The sequence below is a fragment of the Ambystoma mexicanum genome, chromosome 11 (genome assembly GCF_040938575.1).
Source record: "Ambystoma mexicanum isolate Mex_15411 chromosome 11, UKY_AmexF1_1, whole genome shotgun sequence".
Classification (NCBI taxonomy): domain Eukaryota; kingdom Metazoa; phylum Chordata; class Amphibia; order Caudata; family Ambystomatidae; genus Ambystoma; species Ambystoma mexicanum.
In genome coordinates, this window is record NC_090934.1 from 956321761 (window position 1) to 956338767 (window position 17007).

Consider the following 17007-nt stretch of genomic DNA (forward strand, 5'->3'; position numbering starts at 1 on the left):
ACGTTCACCCACCTAAAGTAGAATCGACTCCCCTCGGGTGGTCCTCAAGATCTGAAGTATAGAGAATCTCGTAGAAAGCTGCAAACTTTCCAACTATCGCCTTATTAACCCTTGCAACCCTCACCTCTGCATCCTCTGAGAGCAACTGTTCTAGCCCTTTTTCAACCATCTATCTCCAAGCAAGAAGCTTCCCCGCCCTTTCCCCCTTCTTGTAGTATTTCTGTTTAAGGGGTTGCAGTGCCCAGTCAGTTTTATTTGCCAACAACGCCTGCAGCTCCACGCTGCAGCTCTGAATTTCCTTGATCCTCGCCTTGCTAACCTCCCTATCCACCCCTCGCCTGGTTTTCACGGTGTCAATCAGCTTTTTCTTTTTCTTCACCTGCTCCCTCTTTGCTCTCGCATCCTCTGTCAATAATCCCCTAATCGTGGCCTTGAACCCCCTCCCACAGCATTCCTTTATATTCTGGAGCAACACCTCCCCATCTCCTTTTCTTTGAGTTGAAAGTGATTACAAAACCAGCGTCCCCGCCTTGGGCTTCTGTCCTGCACCCGCTAACACCAAATGGCGGTCCGACCAAGGGACTGCAATCGGAAGCACCTCCGGGATCTCTGGTCCTGCAATTGCGGTCCACCAACAACCAGTCAATCCTCAAAGGATTCATGTGCCAAAGAAAAAAGATAAACACTGCCTGTTTATCCTTTGCATTGCCTGTCTCTTTTTCCTTGGATTCCCACACATCGATAAAGCCTAGACCTCCGTTGACGTCCCTAAAGTTCTGAGAGTCCCCCCCCCCCTCCCTCCACACCTTGTCCTTAGCCAATCTGTTACCTGGTCCTCTACCATATTGAAGTCCCCTCCCACCAGAAGGGTACCTTCAGCAAACTGACGTAGCCTGCGCCCCACCTGTTCCCAAAAAAGCCCTTGGCCCGTATTAGAGCAGCAAATAGATGCCAATGTTAATATCACCCCTTGCTGCAAACCTTTCAGGAAGAGAAACCACCCTTCGTCACAATCAGTATCCCACTTCTGAAATCAGCACGCCAGTGCCAACAGCAGGGCAACCCAACGTTTCTTCACATAAAAGGAATATGCTATCCCTCCACCCCTGCCAAGCCTCTCCCCCACCCCGCTTACAGAAAGTGTGTTTAATGGACACAAAAGTACATCCAACCTCTGCCTCCTGAACACTCTCCCGTAGAGATTTCTTGAAGGGAGGATTGAGTCTTCTAGCATTCAACGAGCCCCACCGCACCTGAATGCTTTCACTTCCCAACAGCCCCCCTTCGATCTCCCAGTGCACCATTCCACCAAAACTCTGTCCTGCCCCCACCCATTAGCCACACCCTCACTGAGTACGTTAAGTTCTTGAAGAGACTCAACAGCCACAAAAGGAAAGGGAAGACAACACAAACAAGAAAAGCCCACCCCCAAGCCCACCCTCAAAAAAACATCAAACACCCCTCCTTAAACCATCCCCAGGCATTCAACCATCCAACCACCCAACCTCTGCGCGAATGGCCAAACAAAACTCCTCCCTTTCCTGAATAGAAAAGAACATCCCAGTACTGTGCTGGCCAACTCTGGAATGATACCAATCCCCACCCATCCCACATGCCCTCCCCCTCCCTCTAGATTGGTGCCCCCTCTGCACTATAAAGCTTCCTCCACCTCATCTTTGTCCCCACACAGGAGTGCTGACCTGCTCCCCCCACATAGAACGGGCACCGCACCACTCCAAAAGGTCCCCTCATTGGACCCCCTCCGCCTCAATAGATCCTTACCCCCTGACTATCCCCCTTATGCTAGATCTGTAGGTCAAGACTAACCACTCCCATTCAAGTTGCTGGTTTCTTTGGTGAGGCTGTGTTGAGACAACATTTCCTGCTTCCCTGGACTCGCCACCCGTGTGATATACCCTTCCCTTTTGTCATTGCCTCCCCATGTCGGGGAGCGGGTGGTCGCGTTTACGTGGCGCTCCAGCAACTCTGGAAATATAGTCTTCAGTGACCGAATTATGCTTCATGCCCTCCCACTCGAAGACCAGGGCAAAAGGGAACACCCATCTATGTCTTGCCTCCTTTCTCATGTAACCATCTGGTCAGGGGCGCACACTTCTTTCTCCTGGCTTATGTGAAGACAGACATGTCTTGGTAATATTGCCAACTTGAATTCTCCATAGTCAAATGAGCCCAGCCTCCTGGCCCTCTCAAGGACCCTGGCTGTGTCCCCATAGTAGTGAAACCTCAATACCGAGCGGGGACTTCTGCCACCACCCCCTGTTCGGTGTACTCTATCAATCAAAATGCGCTGACCCTCCCCAGTTGTAAAATCTCCTAAATTGTCACCCGATGCTGATTCCCTGTCCTTTTCTTTCAAGCCGATGAGCCGCAGGTTGTTATGGCGCTCCCTATTCTCCATGTCATCCAGTTTGAGGCTTATCTCCTCCTCACGGCGCTCCACCGCTGAGAGTCAGACATCAAGCTGCAGTTTCAAATTGTCCACTGATGGTTGGTTGGCCTCTAGCCCCGACAACCGCTCCTCCATGCTGTCCACCTTGTTCGCGAGATCAGCTAATTTGGCTGCAATATGCATCCGCATGCCCCCGTTTCCCCCAGGATCGCCTGTATGTCACACTTGATAGTGCCAATCTCTGCATTCATGACCAATGCCGTAGGGTCCCCCTTTGCAATCTGTGCACCAGCTTGGTACTGAAACTTTGACAGCAATTCCCTGCAGCTCATTGAACTCCACCCAAGGGCCCTTCCAGCTTCTGCAGCTCGCTCCCCAGAACTTTTGTACAGAGCTCACGCTTTGCCAATGCTGCCTCCAGCCAGCAACTTGTGCCCAGGAAAGGGCCCTTTCGTTTCCACGTTCAGGGGCCCACGAGCCCCATGCAGTTGGCACCTGGTGTCCTCCGGCGGTAGTGATGCTGACCCCACACAGGCAGTTCAATGTTCTTCCTCCATCCAGTCCCCCTGTTCCACGGGCTGCACCACTGCACAATTTGTTCACTTTGTGCCAGACTCTTCATCACTCTTGAATCCTTCTTGTCTGCTTCCCCACACCGTGTGTCAGACCTGGAGACGGCCCCCTGATCCTGTGGGCGGCCTGCTCCTTAGTACTGCGGCTCTCTGTCCAGCACCACTGTCACTGTGCTGTGCTTGTATAATGTCCCTGGGTCCTTTCAGCTCTGACTCGCTCCTGGGCCTTCTCCGTGCTCTCCGGAGGGAGTCGCATCCCCTTCAGACCCCAGCTCGCCACCAAGGCCCTTTCATTTCTCGCTTCCCTCTGGACCTTTTGCCCCGGCAGGCTCTTCACCAATGCCTTATTCCTGCACCTCGGGGGCTCCCTGTAAAGACTGGAGGGGGTTTCTGTATTCTTGCCTTCTATATGGTACAGTAGAAGCACAGAGCACCCCAGCCAAGATTCTCTATATGGTAACAAAGGTCGAGCAATCAAGGCTTAAACTCTCAGGAGGTGATGCGGGCTGGTTCTTAAGTACAGTATAGTCCCCAAGCCCCCACAAAGGAATGTCCACACACTATTTTAGTTGATAACACAGTTCTTTACTTTATATAAATAAGGTTCAATATATATACACAATCACTAAAACACGTTGTGCTCAGGCAGTACTATAAATATGCACAATATCTGTGGTACCACAGGTAACTCTCGACTCCTTTAAAATGCACCAACTGCTGACAGTTTCAATGACATACAAATCAAATAGTAAAGTGAATCAACAATAGATATAGGAAGGAAGACCAGTTGGGTTACACAAATCGCAGTTCTGTTTGAGGATCCCCCCACCTGGGCAACCTGTAAATTGTATCAACAAGCCCAGTCCACGTGTTTAAAATAGTCTTGTTTCCTTCTAAAATGTTCTACTACCCCAATGTACCGGAGTTTAGCAGAGTTCTTCAATGGTTCGTCAACAGATCCATCTTGAGTGCACTCCCTTTAAAGCAGTAGCAACGGCTCGTTGAGATTCCTTGAAGGAAAGGTGAATGTCATTGAGACAGCAGCTTCATTCTTTGCGGTGCTCGTCGACGATCGGCCGTGGATGTCCTGCGTAGACGCGGCGTGCAGTTCACCTCGATGACGAGAGCTTGTTGCCGCAAAGCAGATTCAATGAAGAACATGGCCCCAGCAAGGGCGTCGGGTCATTGGCATCGACTATCAGACTTGGCTGACTTTTGGGTCTTCGTCACCGTCTTTGTGGACTGCGGGTGGCAGGAAACCCGTCAGCGACCTCGACTTTCTCCGGCAGAACAAATAGGACGACGGTGATGAGCAAAGGAGTCCTTGATTTCAAAGTGTCTTAGGCAATGGAGTGTTGCGGCTCTGGTCGACGAGGTTACATCGGTCCTCCGAACCTCAGCTGACGGTGACCTCAACGTCCTGGCACTTCACCTCAGATTCTTTGGCGGTCCCCGTCTCCGGTCGGCACCCTTTCGAGGACTGACTTCCAGGGAGCCTTGGTGAAGATTAGCTTGTGTACGATGTTCCCTCGTAGCTCGGGAAGAGGTCTCCTAGCTAGGTCCTCTCTTGGATCAAGTTATTGAAGGCACAGCAGCTTTCAGATTGCGTCAAAGGGAACTGCGGTTCACCTTCTTCCTGCTCAGCTATGAGAGTAAGCATCAAGTTTCGACTTCAGCTTCTGAACTTCTTGCAGCCAATCATTCAGAAGGGCATTCAGCAGGTAGGCAGCTAATCAGGCTTACAGTGCATTCAGGCCATTCTTCTCCATCCAGACCCTCACAAGGAATGTGGATTGGGGCAAGCACTCAGCCTTTCAGCACACAACACTGCATTCATACCCTATTCGGGCAGGGCTGTCTCAGTCATTTTGTCAAACACCAGATACTAGACACCCATAACATGAAATGCATGTTCGTCACATACTCCATTCAACCAGGTCCCACCCCAAGGGCGTACCCACAACATAGTCATTGTGAAGGCTCCAGCCAGTCTGGCCTGGTCTTCCCCAGAATACCATATATGGAACTTCCACCCAACAGCCAGTCAGGGGAAGGGACATAGTCGGGGCCTCCCAGGACTTTAGAAAACAAGATAACCGGCAATGGAAAGCAAGAGGCCACAGGGGCGATCTTGTCTCCCATCAGGAATCAACTGATTCCAATGGTAGGGTCTGGGTAGCCCAAAATGAAGGATACTCAGAGCAACTGTCAAACTCGGCATGGAGCTGCTACTAGCCCAAACCCTGCTTTGTGGGCCACACATAGGTGCCCAAAACATAGACTAGGGGTATAGGGTTGTACCCCCACCCATGGGGGCCATAAGGGTATCCGAAGGGTCTGTTCACCACAACCAAAAAGAGGATCGCTGCACTGCCATGAGTCCCACATGGACTCCTGTCTGGAAATCAACACAGAACACACATAAGGGAGTACAGGTATGGACATTGATGCCTTGTCCCTCCAATGCATTTCCAGCATCACACTCCTGTCTTTTGGCTGGCGCCCAGGAAAGCACCTCGGGTCCACTCAGCGCCTGGGTCGTCCAGGCTCAAAAAAGGATCTGCAGGTCCTCCACACACTCCCAAGCCTGTGTGGGATTTCTCAGCCAGCTACCCAGTGTATTTGCAGCCTAAACTCCTCACGTCCACAGGGAAGGAGACGGAGCAACATGCTCAAGCAGCCATATTGCCTGCGCCCCCCTGGTGGCCTTGCAATTTAAGTTCTTTTATGCAGAAAGCTTGTCATGCAGAATCGTGCATGCAGAATCGTGCATGCAGCGTGGTTTTCAGCTTCTTACATTTCCAGGAGCCAGGTACCCGATGTTGATCCTTGGGGCCACAGTTCCCTGAGGTTCCCTTATCCCCCTCGCCTGCGGGCCTTGCCTAGTACCCTGCATCCTCCCCTCCCCAATAGTTCTCCAGTGACCCTCTGTGGTATTAACATCAAAAATCTTGTTTATGGCTTCATTGGTCTCTCGGCTGATGTCCCCCTCATTCTTACCATCTTTTTCTGGGAAACCAAAGAATCTTAAATTGTTGCGGCATTCACTGTTCTCAAAATCGTCCATTTTAAGTGTGATTTCCTTTTTCTTTCTCTACAGCTCTGTCTCCAGCTCTGACAGTCTCATGTCCGCTTGCATTGCCAAAATATCATCTGAGGCCTCGGCTTCCATCCCTTGTAGTCCGTCATCTATGTTGTCTACTTTTTTGTCAGGGCCGTCCAGTCTGAGACCAATGTCTGAGCGGATGCCCCTAATTTCTTCAGTAATGCTGCAATGTCTAATTTCTTTGACATTTCATCCTCTGCCATTATCATAGCTGAAGGTGGGGGCATTCCACAAATGTTCGAAGTCGGCATTGCAAATCTATATTTCTGAAGATACTCTTTCCAGTTCATGGGAAACTAAGTGATGAGCTCTTGTACTCTACGCTCCAATGTTGGCCATATCCTTGAGAATCACAATTCCCAGCAACACTCTTCGCATTCACCACGGTCACGAAGGTAAAATCGGTAGGGCACCTCCAAGGGGATCTGGTTAGACAGCCTCTACTCCAGCCACGCCACCCTGGATTTCCCAGGACTTTCTTGACCCTTCGGTGTTGGCTGTCTGGTGCAATTAACCTGCACCAATTCACTGATGCTCTGTCGCACGTGCACTACCCAGGGTGGACCCTACTGCAGGGCCTTCTGCAGGTGGAGAGACCTCCCAGATCAGGGGATGCCGCCCTGTTGACCATGACAAATGTGTCCTCAAATCACAGGCCACCCAACAAGATGGGAGGTGGGCACACTACCACTCAATGCCCCCGTCGGTGCTGGGGCAGCCTCTGCTCAGTGGGAACACTGATCCCTGTTGGGTCCAGGATGCCATTTGGGGCACCTGGTGATAGGCTTGGGGTCCTCATCTCTCAGCCCCTCTCCTACTGCAGTGACAATCAGCTGCTAGGTTGTTGGCCCAGATTGGCCCTCTGGGCTCCCCTGCCAGGGGGAAGGGACCCTCGCAGGGCAGGAGAGGAGTCCTTCGCCCCCTGAGCAGAATACTAAGGGTGGGCCCCCTCTCAGCGCCCTCCTACCACTCATTCACTGGGTCTGCAGGTCACACTGGGGAAACCCTGACCCAGGGGCTCCTGCACCCGCTTCTACCAAAGCCACCTGGTGTCCCAAGAGGCCAGGCATCATTGTGCACACCACACTCACCAGCGCCACTCAACTGCTAGGCTCTGTGTGCTCCATGCTGGCCCTCTGATCATTCATTGGGAGAAAGTGCCCTAACGCTGGAGCAGGGTCCACGCCTCAAGGCCCCCGCCGATGAGGCGGCCGGTGCGGTTGACAGAGGCAAGGAAGATGGCAGGTGTCTCTCCCTGCAGCCGCCAGCACTTCCGCAGGGGAAGCTAGGCTGTCTGCCTCAGTGCTTACCAAGACCTGCATATAGGAACCACTAATTCTGGGGAATACACGCCAGCTCTACATTTGAATACGGTTTTTGCCTCTCACAGGCGCGAGACTCCACACAGTTATTAAGTGCGCAGAGGTTCTGCATGCCTAGGAGCCTCACACCAGCGTTTCTCTGACCTCACCTGAGCACAGCCTGGAGCCTCAGAGCAGGTCGGAGATGGCTCCTCCAGTCCTGAATTACTTGGACGGAACTACATGATTGCAGGCCCAAAATCTTCCAAACTTTGCTCAAGTATTCCTCGGGTGACCGGTGGACAGTGTTCTCTCGTCCTTCACCAACTCGGCATGAACTAAGGAGGGGTGGGGGGGTTGGGACACTAATAAGTCCAGTTAAACAGTAGCAACGCAGTTGTTATACTGCATTTCTGTGCTCCCTGCTGGCCAACTCTGTTCATCCGTTTTAGTGCCATTTTAAAACTCAGTCTTGCCATTTCCTCAGGGGACCTGTGACTCTTCACTTCCAGACACCCATTCCACTGCAGGGTGTTCATGACGGCATGGTGGTTTTTGTTAACTTACTTGAAGGTCCATTGCCATAACAAACCATGTACAAAATAGACTTTGTCAGATGTGTTGACTCTCAGAACAAGTATCCGGTAATAGAAGCTGCAAAGATCTAGCAGAAGCTTTACCTGCTTTTTTACTTTTTTACTTACCTCGGCTGCTTCTGAAATTTTTCGGCAGACGGTGCCCTAAGTCGATGGCGTCAGGTCGATATCCCTCGAAGGCTTCTGGGGGCTGTAGCCCTTTTTTTCCCCCAAACTTGTTTTCTTTGTGAAACTTGGCATGCCTCGTACTGTCTGGTATTTGCTGTGAAGTTCTTCTAGATGTCTTTGTCTTCCACCCCGCGACACCTCAGTCCGGGTTTAAGAATTGCCGGGACTGCGGATCCAAGATGTCTGTTGCAGATCCCCATCGTGTTTGCCTGTGGTATCTCGGCGGGGGACCATGACACGGATACATGCCCAAAGTGCTAGTCGATAATTGGAAAGGCCTTGCAGTAACAAAAGGGAAACTTAAGGTAGGCAAGGTGTCCAAGCCCCATAAGCCCCAACCTTCTGGGCCTTTGACCGATGAGTCGAGAGGTGACTCTCCTCAGAGGAAGAAGGCGAAGCGTTCAAGTTCCAGGAGTTGTTCCCGCCACTCGTCCCCCTCGTTGAAGCGCTCGAGGCGAAGGCACCACCGGTCGCCTTCCTCGTCTTCTTCAGGCGGCACCCCTGAGAGGGTGAGTTGCCCGTCCAAACATTTGACGCCCGCTGGGTGGGAAGCTTGCGGCGTGGCAATGCTTCGAATTTTCGAAAAGCAAGGCAAGGCGTTCTATTGAAGCCGGCATGGAACGGTCTTGGCTGGATGCTCGCGCGCCCTCAAACCAGGGTAAATGGCGCGATCCTCATAGAGAGCCTTCGAGGTCCCATCCGGACAAGGTTGCTAAGGAGTGCTCGAGACGTGATGCGAGGTCTCGGTCTTCGTCGCCACCAAAGCCGTCTAAACCCTCAATTGCCTTCGGCGCCACGCCAGTCGATAGTGCCTGTCGGTTCCTCCACCCCAATCAGACCCTTGATGCCTTCGGTGCTGTTGTTGATGCTGACGCCATCGGCACCAAATTTGCCAGTGCAGCCCCTGGTACTGGTGGAAGGCGGTGTCTAAGTCGAAGTCATTGACTTCGAAGCCTCTGGCTGAGGTTCCTGAGCAAGTGTACCCCCTTGCCGAGGAAAGACTTCTAATTCCCTCACCTCCTCCTCAAATATGGAACAGTCTGAGGGCGAGGCTCCTTTTGGTCTCCATTTTGGGACCCCTAATGTGCCAGAGTACCTCATCTCGGAGGAGAGTAGGATGCAGGATCTTTGTGATACCTTGCATAATGCCAGTGGTATTGATACTTCTTCGGAGCTGGAGTTCGGCAGTCCAGACCCTGGTGAGCATGCCGACTCCTCAGACGGATGCCTTATGTCGAGAGATGTGGGGTTTTTGGGCTTGTCCAGGCCTCCTACCCACTTTCATCAGGATGTTCTTGCAGACATTTTGGATCAGTGTCCTTCTACAGATCCCATATTGCTGTTGTGGCTCTGCAGAACAGGGTGGAAAAGAATTGGGAAACCCCTGAGACTAATCAGTCAGTGAACAAGTGTCTGACGAGAAAATACCACCCCTATAGTAGCGACCACGGCTGTCATCTCGCCCCACTCCTGAGAGTCTGGTGATCCAGGCAGCCACGGCTACCACGAAGCAGCTGTGTACCCTACCATCCCTCCAGATAGGGATGATAAGCGCTTGGATGGATGGGCGTGCAAGGTATTTTCAGCTGGGAGTATGGCGTTGAAGGCGGCCAACTCCTCTTGTGCCTTGGCAAGATTTTCAAACACTCTGTGGCATTGCATCTCTATGGCGGCTGAGCTTATTCCCCAAGGGGAACAAAGGGTGTTCTTCCTGGCTATTGTTAAGAACGGCAAGGAAGCCATGTGTGAATCCCTTCAGTTTGGGTTGGATGTTGCTGACAGTGTCAGCATGTCCATGACTACAAGCACCATTATATGCAGATTTGCGTGGTTGTGGAAGTCTGGTTTTGCACCGGATGTGCAGGCTAGACTTCTGAACATGCCATTTGACGAGTCTCACCTTTTTGGCTGCAAGGCTGATGAGAGCCTGGAGAAGCTGCAGACCTCGAAGGCGCCCGCCAAGTCTTTGGGGGCTGCTGTTGGGCAGCCTCAGCCTTTTCATCCTAGCGGACAGCAGTGGAAGGTTAGATCCTTTTGTTGTTACTCTGGATTTGGAAGGGTGAAAGAGGCCAACGTACGTTTACTCGTGGTGGACGAGGTAGAGGTGCCAAAGCTGCTCAAGCAGCAGCCGCTTCGCCATCAGGCTCTGCTACTGCTGCTTCAAAACTGCTCTGAGGCCTTTGTTCACAGCTCACCGGTGGGGGGGCAGGCTGTTGCAGCATCTGGTAGAATGGCGAGCTATTACTTCGGATGCTTGGGCTCTTGAAACAATTGCCTATGGGTATTGCCTCCCTTTTTTACGGAAGCCTCACGAAAATCCACCAGGAGTACACTCTTTGAGGGTTCCAGATCTGCTCCTTGTGCAGGAAATATTAACCCTGCTGGAGAATGCACTATAGAACCAATGCCTGCAGCGGAGAGGAGCAAGGGCTGGTACTTGCCTTATTTTTTTTTATTCCCAAGAAGGATGATCGACTGAGACCCATCTTGGATTTGAGATGCTTGGACAAGTTCCTCAGGAAGGACAAATTCAAGATGGTTATCTTTCTCAGATGCTTCAGGCCCTCCAACCCTTGGATTGGTTTGTGTCATTGGACCTTCAGGATGCTTATTTACATGTGCCGATCCATCTAAAGCACAAGAAATACCTGAGGTTTGCCGTTGGTGGCTCACATTATCAGTTTCGAGTCCTGCCATTCGGGTTGACCTCTGCCCGAGGGTCTTCACCAAACTGATGGTGGCAGTAGCGGCACATCTCAGGAGAGGGGGGGATTTATGTCTACCCCTACCTGGACGATTGGCTGATCAGGGCACGTTCTCCCGAGCAAGTCTTGGATCATCTCAACGTTACTTGCCACTGCCTTCACAGATTGGACTTCTCCCTCAATTTCAAGAAGTCCCATATGACCCCTTCCCAGCAGCTCCAGTACATCAAGTTTCAGACTGCCCAGAGTCTTCCCTCCTTCGAATTCTTGAGGTTGCTCTGCCTCATGGCATCCTGCATTTTTCTGGTGCCAGAGGCCAGTCTGAGAATGAGGTCCCTTCAATGGGCACTCGGGACTCAATGGTCCCAATTCTCAGGCAGGATGTTGGATCACCTTCAGGTTCAGGTCAGGGTTTCACAGGATCTTCTGTGGGGGACTTGCAAGGAAAACCTATTGAATGGAGAAAAATGTTGGCAACCATTGCCGGAGGTGACCGTAGTGACTGACGCTTCCCTCACAGGGTGGGGTGCTCATGCCAATGATCTGACCATCAGCGGTAGCTGGTCTCCATCGGAGTCCAAACTGCACATCAATCTTTTGGAGCTGAGAGCAATCAGGCTAGCACTGAAGGGTTTCCTGCCGTCTGTATGTGAAAGGGGCCCCTAGGGGACCCTGACGTCTATGGAAACAAGGCGGGTCACCACACACGATAGACGCCAGACACGAGGTTGTATTCCCAAAGCTAGGGTTATATTGCAAAGCAAAAGTCTCAATTGGCCAACTCGTCTCACGCCCCGCGACGTGTATCTCTAGACCTCGAGGGACGCAAGAGCGTGAATTACGTACATCAGTTACATATATACAAAATGCATATCAAACAATCAGCTATGACATGGTTAACACCCCTCTTTATTGGGTTTCTTTGAACTTGGTGTGATGATGGACATCTCTGACCACTATGAAACCTTCAAACATCTATTCTAGTAACAATTTGCAATTTGTGACTGCGTAGGCATCTTTTGGTTATTGAATAGATCACGGTGCTTCTGTTCGTGGAAGCGAACTACATACGGGGGGAGTTGCATACCGGACCTTGCTATCTATCAGGTGCTATTCGCGTCCTGGGAGCCGACATGCTCTTAGGGGGCTCAGCAAAGGGGGGCTGTAAGCCTTTAGCAGTATTATTCTAACATATTGTACCATATAATGAGACTAGCTGGCAGCTGTGAAATGATTAAATGCCCTGCAGCTCTGCTTCAAGGCTACATTAAGGAGGGAGCCGGGCATTCTTCCTGGCGCTGCCTACGTTTGTGTTTCAGCGAACTCTTGTTCTCCTCTCGGCCCTGCGGCCTTGTCCTTTTCACATACAGACAACAATGTTCCACAGTCAAGCAGTGTAAGCGGAAAATATACTACAAAGCAATAGGAACAGAAAGCAATGAGCAATGGTTAGAAAACAAAATGGCAATTCTTGTCACATCAAAATGGCCGTTCATTGGCAAACTCGAAAACCTATATTCTGTCGTATCGTGCATGAGACAGTTGGTCCACGGCCACCAAAATGCGTTTGCGGTCTCAAATTAGAGGTATCCGTATTTCTAGACTGACAAACCCTCCTTTGGCCGTATGCCAAACATCTCATCTATTTATTGAAACCTCCTCTAGTGATGATGAATCTGAAGTACTTATGTCTGAGTCTCGCATGCTATCGTGGACATCATTGTCTTCATCAATATCTATTGCCATCAACTCTTTCACTAGTCTCATCTCATTTGGGTCTGGGCTAGTTCGATCATGAGGTTGTTTTTTCTTTATCATATGCATGCATCCTTCTGTACATCCCTCAGTTACCTCTGCACAAACTATGGGTAAACAATGTATACAACAACAGCACGTTAGGAATATTCCGAACACCACTACTAATATTGAGATCATCTTCCATCCCCGAGATCGTAGTATATCCCAAAACCAAGATCCTTTTCCCCAGCTCCCTTCTCCCGTGGGGAGTTCAGTGCTTAGAACGTGCATTTTCTTTATTGCTTCAAAGATCATGGGGGAATAGTCATCGACATAAACGCAACATGCTGAGCCCACTATTTTGCAAATTCCCCCACGATCAACCATGATTACATCGAGAGCCATTCTATTTTGCAGCGCCATTAACCTGATTCCTTTTTCTTCCAACGTCATGTTAAATAATATATCTGTTGTGTTTATTGTATTCTTTAGGATTCAGTAGCAAAACAAAAGAGTTGATGGCTGGAAGGTTTAGAATAAATCTTGACCTCTGGCATTGCTCTGGGCAACCCTCCAGACCATCGTTCTTCGCCTGCCAAGCCATTACAAAAGGGGAAAAACCATATGCAAATCAGGCTTGGTCCCACCCCCAAAACGGTAGTCCAGCCCGAACTGCTAGGTCACATCCCTTTTGCACGAGACCACAAGCATCCCCAGACATGTTTCAGCCTTGTTGGGCGTCATCAGTGAGGAGTAGCTTGGGTCTCTAGGCCCAGCAGGCAAGGGACCTACGTCTGGGCATACCCTTCCCACTCGGGGTGACAATAGCAAAACAAAAGAGTTGATGGCTGGAAGGTTTAGAATAAATCTTGACCTCTGGCATTGCTCTGGGCAACCCTCCAGACCGTCGTTCTTCGCCTGCCAAGCCATTACAAAAGGGGAAAAACCATATGCAAATCAGGCTTGGTCCCACCCCCAAAACGGTAGTCCAGCCCGAACTGCTAGGTCACATCCCTTTTGCACGAGACCACAAGCATCCCCAGACATGTTTCAGCCTTGTTGGGCGTCATCAGTGAGGAGTAGCTTGGGTCTCTAGGCCCAGCAGGCAAGGGACCTACGTCTGGGCATACCCTTCCCACTCGGGGTGACAATAGCAAAACAAAAGAGTTGATGGCTGGAAGGTTTAGAATAAATCTTGACCTCTGGCATTGCTCTGGGCAACCCTCCAGACCGTCGTTCTTCGCCTGCCAAGCCATTACAAAAGGGGAAAAACCATATGCAAATCAGGCTTGGTCCCACCCCCAAAGGGGTAGTCCAGCCCGAACTGCTAGGTCACATCCCTTTTGCACGAGATCACAAGCATCCCCAGACATGTTTCAGCCTTGTTGGGCGTCATCAGTGAGGAGTAGCTTGGGTCTCTAGGCCCAGCAGGCAAGGGACCCACGTCTGGGCATACCCTTCCCACTCGGGGTGACAATAGCAAAACAAAAGAGTTGATGGCTGAAAGGTTTAGAATAAATCTTGACCTCTGGCATTGCTCTGGGCAACCCTCCAGACCATCGTTCTTCGCCTGCCAAGCCATTACAAAAGGGGAAAAACCATATGCCTCTTTGTTTTTGCTTTGTCACCCCGAGTGGGACGGGTATGCCCAGACGTGGGTCCCCGTGCCTGCTGGGCCTAGAGACCCAAGCTACTCCTCACTGATGAGCCCCAACAAGGGTGAAACATGTTTGGGGATGCTTGTGGTCTCGTGCAGAAGGGATGTGACCTAGCAGTTCGGGCTGGACTTCCCCTTTTGGGGTGGAACCAAGCCTGATTTGCATATGGTCTTTCCCCTTCTGTAATGGCTTGGCAGGCGAAGAACGATGGTCTGGAGGGTTGCCCTGAGCAATGCCAGTGGTTAAGATTCAGTCTAAACCTTGCAGCCATCACCTCTTTGTTTTTGCTTTGTCACCCCGAGTGGGACGGGTATGCCCAGACGTGGGTCCCGTGCCTGCTGGGCCTAGAGACCCAAGCTACTCCTCACTGATGAGCCACAACAAGGGTGAAACATGTTTGGGGATGCTTGTGGTCTCGTGCAGAAGGGATGTGACCTAGCAGTTCGGGCTGGACTTCCCCTTTTGGGGTGGAACCAAGCCTGATTTGCATATGGTCTTTCCCCTTCTGTAATGGCTTGGCAGGCGAAGAACGATGGTCTGGAGGGTTGCCCTGAGCAATGCCAGTGGTTAAGATTCAGTCTAAACCTTCCAGCCATCACCTCTTTGTTTTTTCTTTAGGATTCAGGACAGTTGCCTTATATTATAGGAGTTCACTATCTGTCATAAGAATGGAATGAATGATTTTGCTACATCAGTTGCTATTAAAACACCTTCGTCAGTCCTCTTGACTCTAGTTCTGGATAATCTGGCCATGGCTGCTGTTTCTAAGAGGAATACTCCTGGGAACAGTAGCCCTAGGTAACATGTACCTCCCCAGTTTCTGGGCAACCAAGGATATGCTTTCTCTCCACATATAAAATGAACTGGATCACCTACGTATACTGGTTCTATTTCCCATTTTAGTACCAATGTATTCATACAACCAGTATATGTTCCGACTGAAAAAGAGCCTTTCTTTTTTAATCAAAAAAGGACAGTTCTTGGGCTTTAATTCACCGTGTAAGATGGGGGAATTGCATCTTTGTTCCCTTCTGTTCTTACACGAAACGTCATTAGATGTTTTTTCTGGCGGGGACAATATCTCGTCTATTTTGTTGTTATCTTCCGTGTCCTTTTCCTCGTGGGCTCTGGGACTATTACTTGTGCTTTATGGAAAATGGAACAACCCACAGGCTTCATTATCTCCTCAAACTCATTCATGTTGGTTCTGTCTAATTGACCCGTATTACTCTTATTACACTTCCCATAGAACATTGCACCGTAAATGGGCACATACCCAGCAGTTTGTTTTCTTTAGGATTGCATGTGTCATGTTCATTATCAGAAGTAAGGTGTTATTTCTAAAACCTTCCCTGTGTTTTTCTTCCATTGGGGGTAGGGTATAAGTGATCACTTGAACCGGGCTTTCAGTAGTGGATATATTAATTATTGGAAAAAACATTTCTAATGGGTATATTGTTTCTACCCACTATAATATTAGGGCTGTCGATATTGGTGCTACCACGCTCATAAAGCACATTATTATCGTTAGTGTCAGCATACAATTTGTTTTACCATGCGTTTTTCTTAAACTTAGTCTTTATAACTGACTCATACTCAGTGGTTGTAGTGCAGGAGGAGGCTGGAACCGGTCCCATCATGTTTCTCGTCCTTCTTCTTCCTTATCACAGTTCGTTGTGGATATCTCTCTTTGCCGCGCTTGCTCTGATGTCTATAAGTTCAATGGTATTCTCACAATTCAGTTTTGCTGTCCTTTTTAGCCTGGATTCGATTATTAGTTTTTAGGCGAGATCACTTGTCCCTTCTTATACTGCTCAGCGGACCTTTGATCAGTTATCGCCTCAGTATCATGTGCGCCCAGCTTGTCTGTTCTGGTTCAGGACACATGTACTTTTTATGATCGCACCGAGGAGCCGCAAGTCTTGAATTGTCCGACTTGCACAATTCTCACACTTCTCTCCTCTACACCCCTGGTTCCTTCTCCGTCCATGAGCTGAACCAGAAGTTGACATAAACACCAAACAACAAAAAAAAAAGAATGCGGATCACTTTGCCTTCCGAGGCCGCAGGTTGTATCGCCTTGCTCCTGATATCGTATGATCCGTGAACAGTGCCGGTGCACTTTCAGATTCAGGCTTGAAGTCCGCCTGTGGCGTTCCTGCAGGTGCTGGTGTGCGCCGCGCCAATGATGCAAATCCGTTTTTTGGTGTGCTGGCAAGTGCTGGTGGGCGCCAAAGGGGTACACGATTTGGTTTCGCTGGTATCTGCAAGGCAGATTTCACGTCGGTCAGCAGTGATGTCGATTCTGCTGGGCAACGTTGGGGCACTTTTTGCCCTTCCCCCTTTTTGGCAATCGTCTCAGGCTTTGTTTCGAGTTTCACTTCACGTTTTAGCAGATCAGATGGCTGCTCACTGGCAACAGTTTCTTTCGTTTCTGGGACCGCTCTCTCTTTCCGGTCAGCAGTGTCGGGCAAGACTTTCAGTGCAGTTGGCATGGGTGGCATGGATCCACGACTTCCTTCCATCCACCCGTATTTCCGTCTGCATCGCCAAAAGTACTTGATGGGGCCCGCGCCACCTGGGTGCTAATGATGACTTTCTTTCAAAGTTTTTTAGCAGCACCCAGTCTCCTGGCTCCAGCGCGTGCCCCGGACCGGTATACCGTACGGGTAATGCCTCCTGCACCTGCTGATGAATCGAACGCAATTTCTGCATTAAAAGGCCACAATAAGTACTAAGCACAGGATGTTCTAT

At 50.3% G+C, this 17007-nt stretch overlaps 1 protein-coding gene across 10 annotated transcripts in view; it reads left to right on the forward strand.

Annotated features, from left to right (window-relative positions):
• Nucleotides 1-17007, forward strand: part of PPP6R3 (protein phosphatase 6 regulatory subunit 3) — a 2530957-nt gene that overhangs the window by 1222482 nt on the left and 1291468 nt on the right. The gene's annotated exons all lie outside the window — the stretch shown is intronic.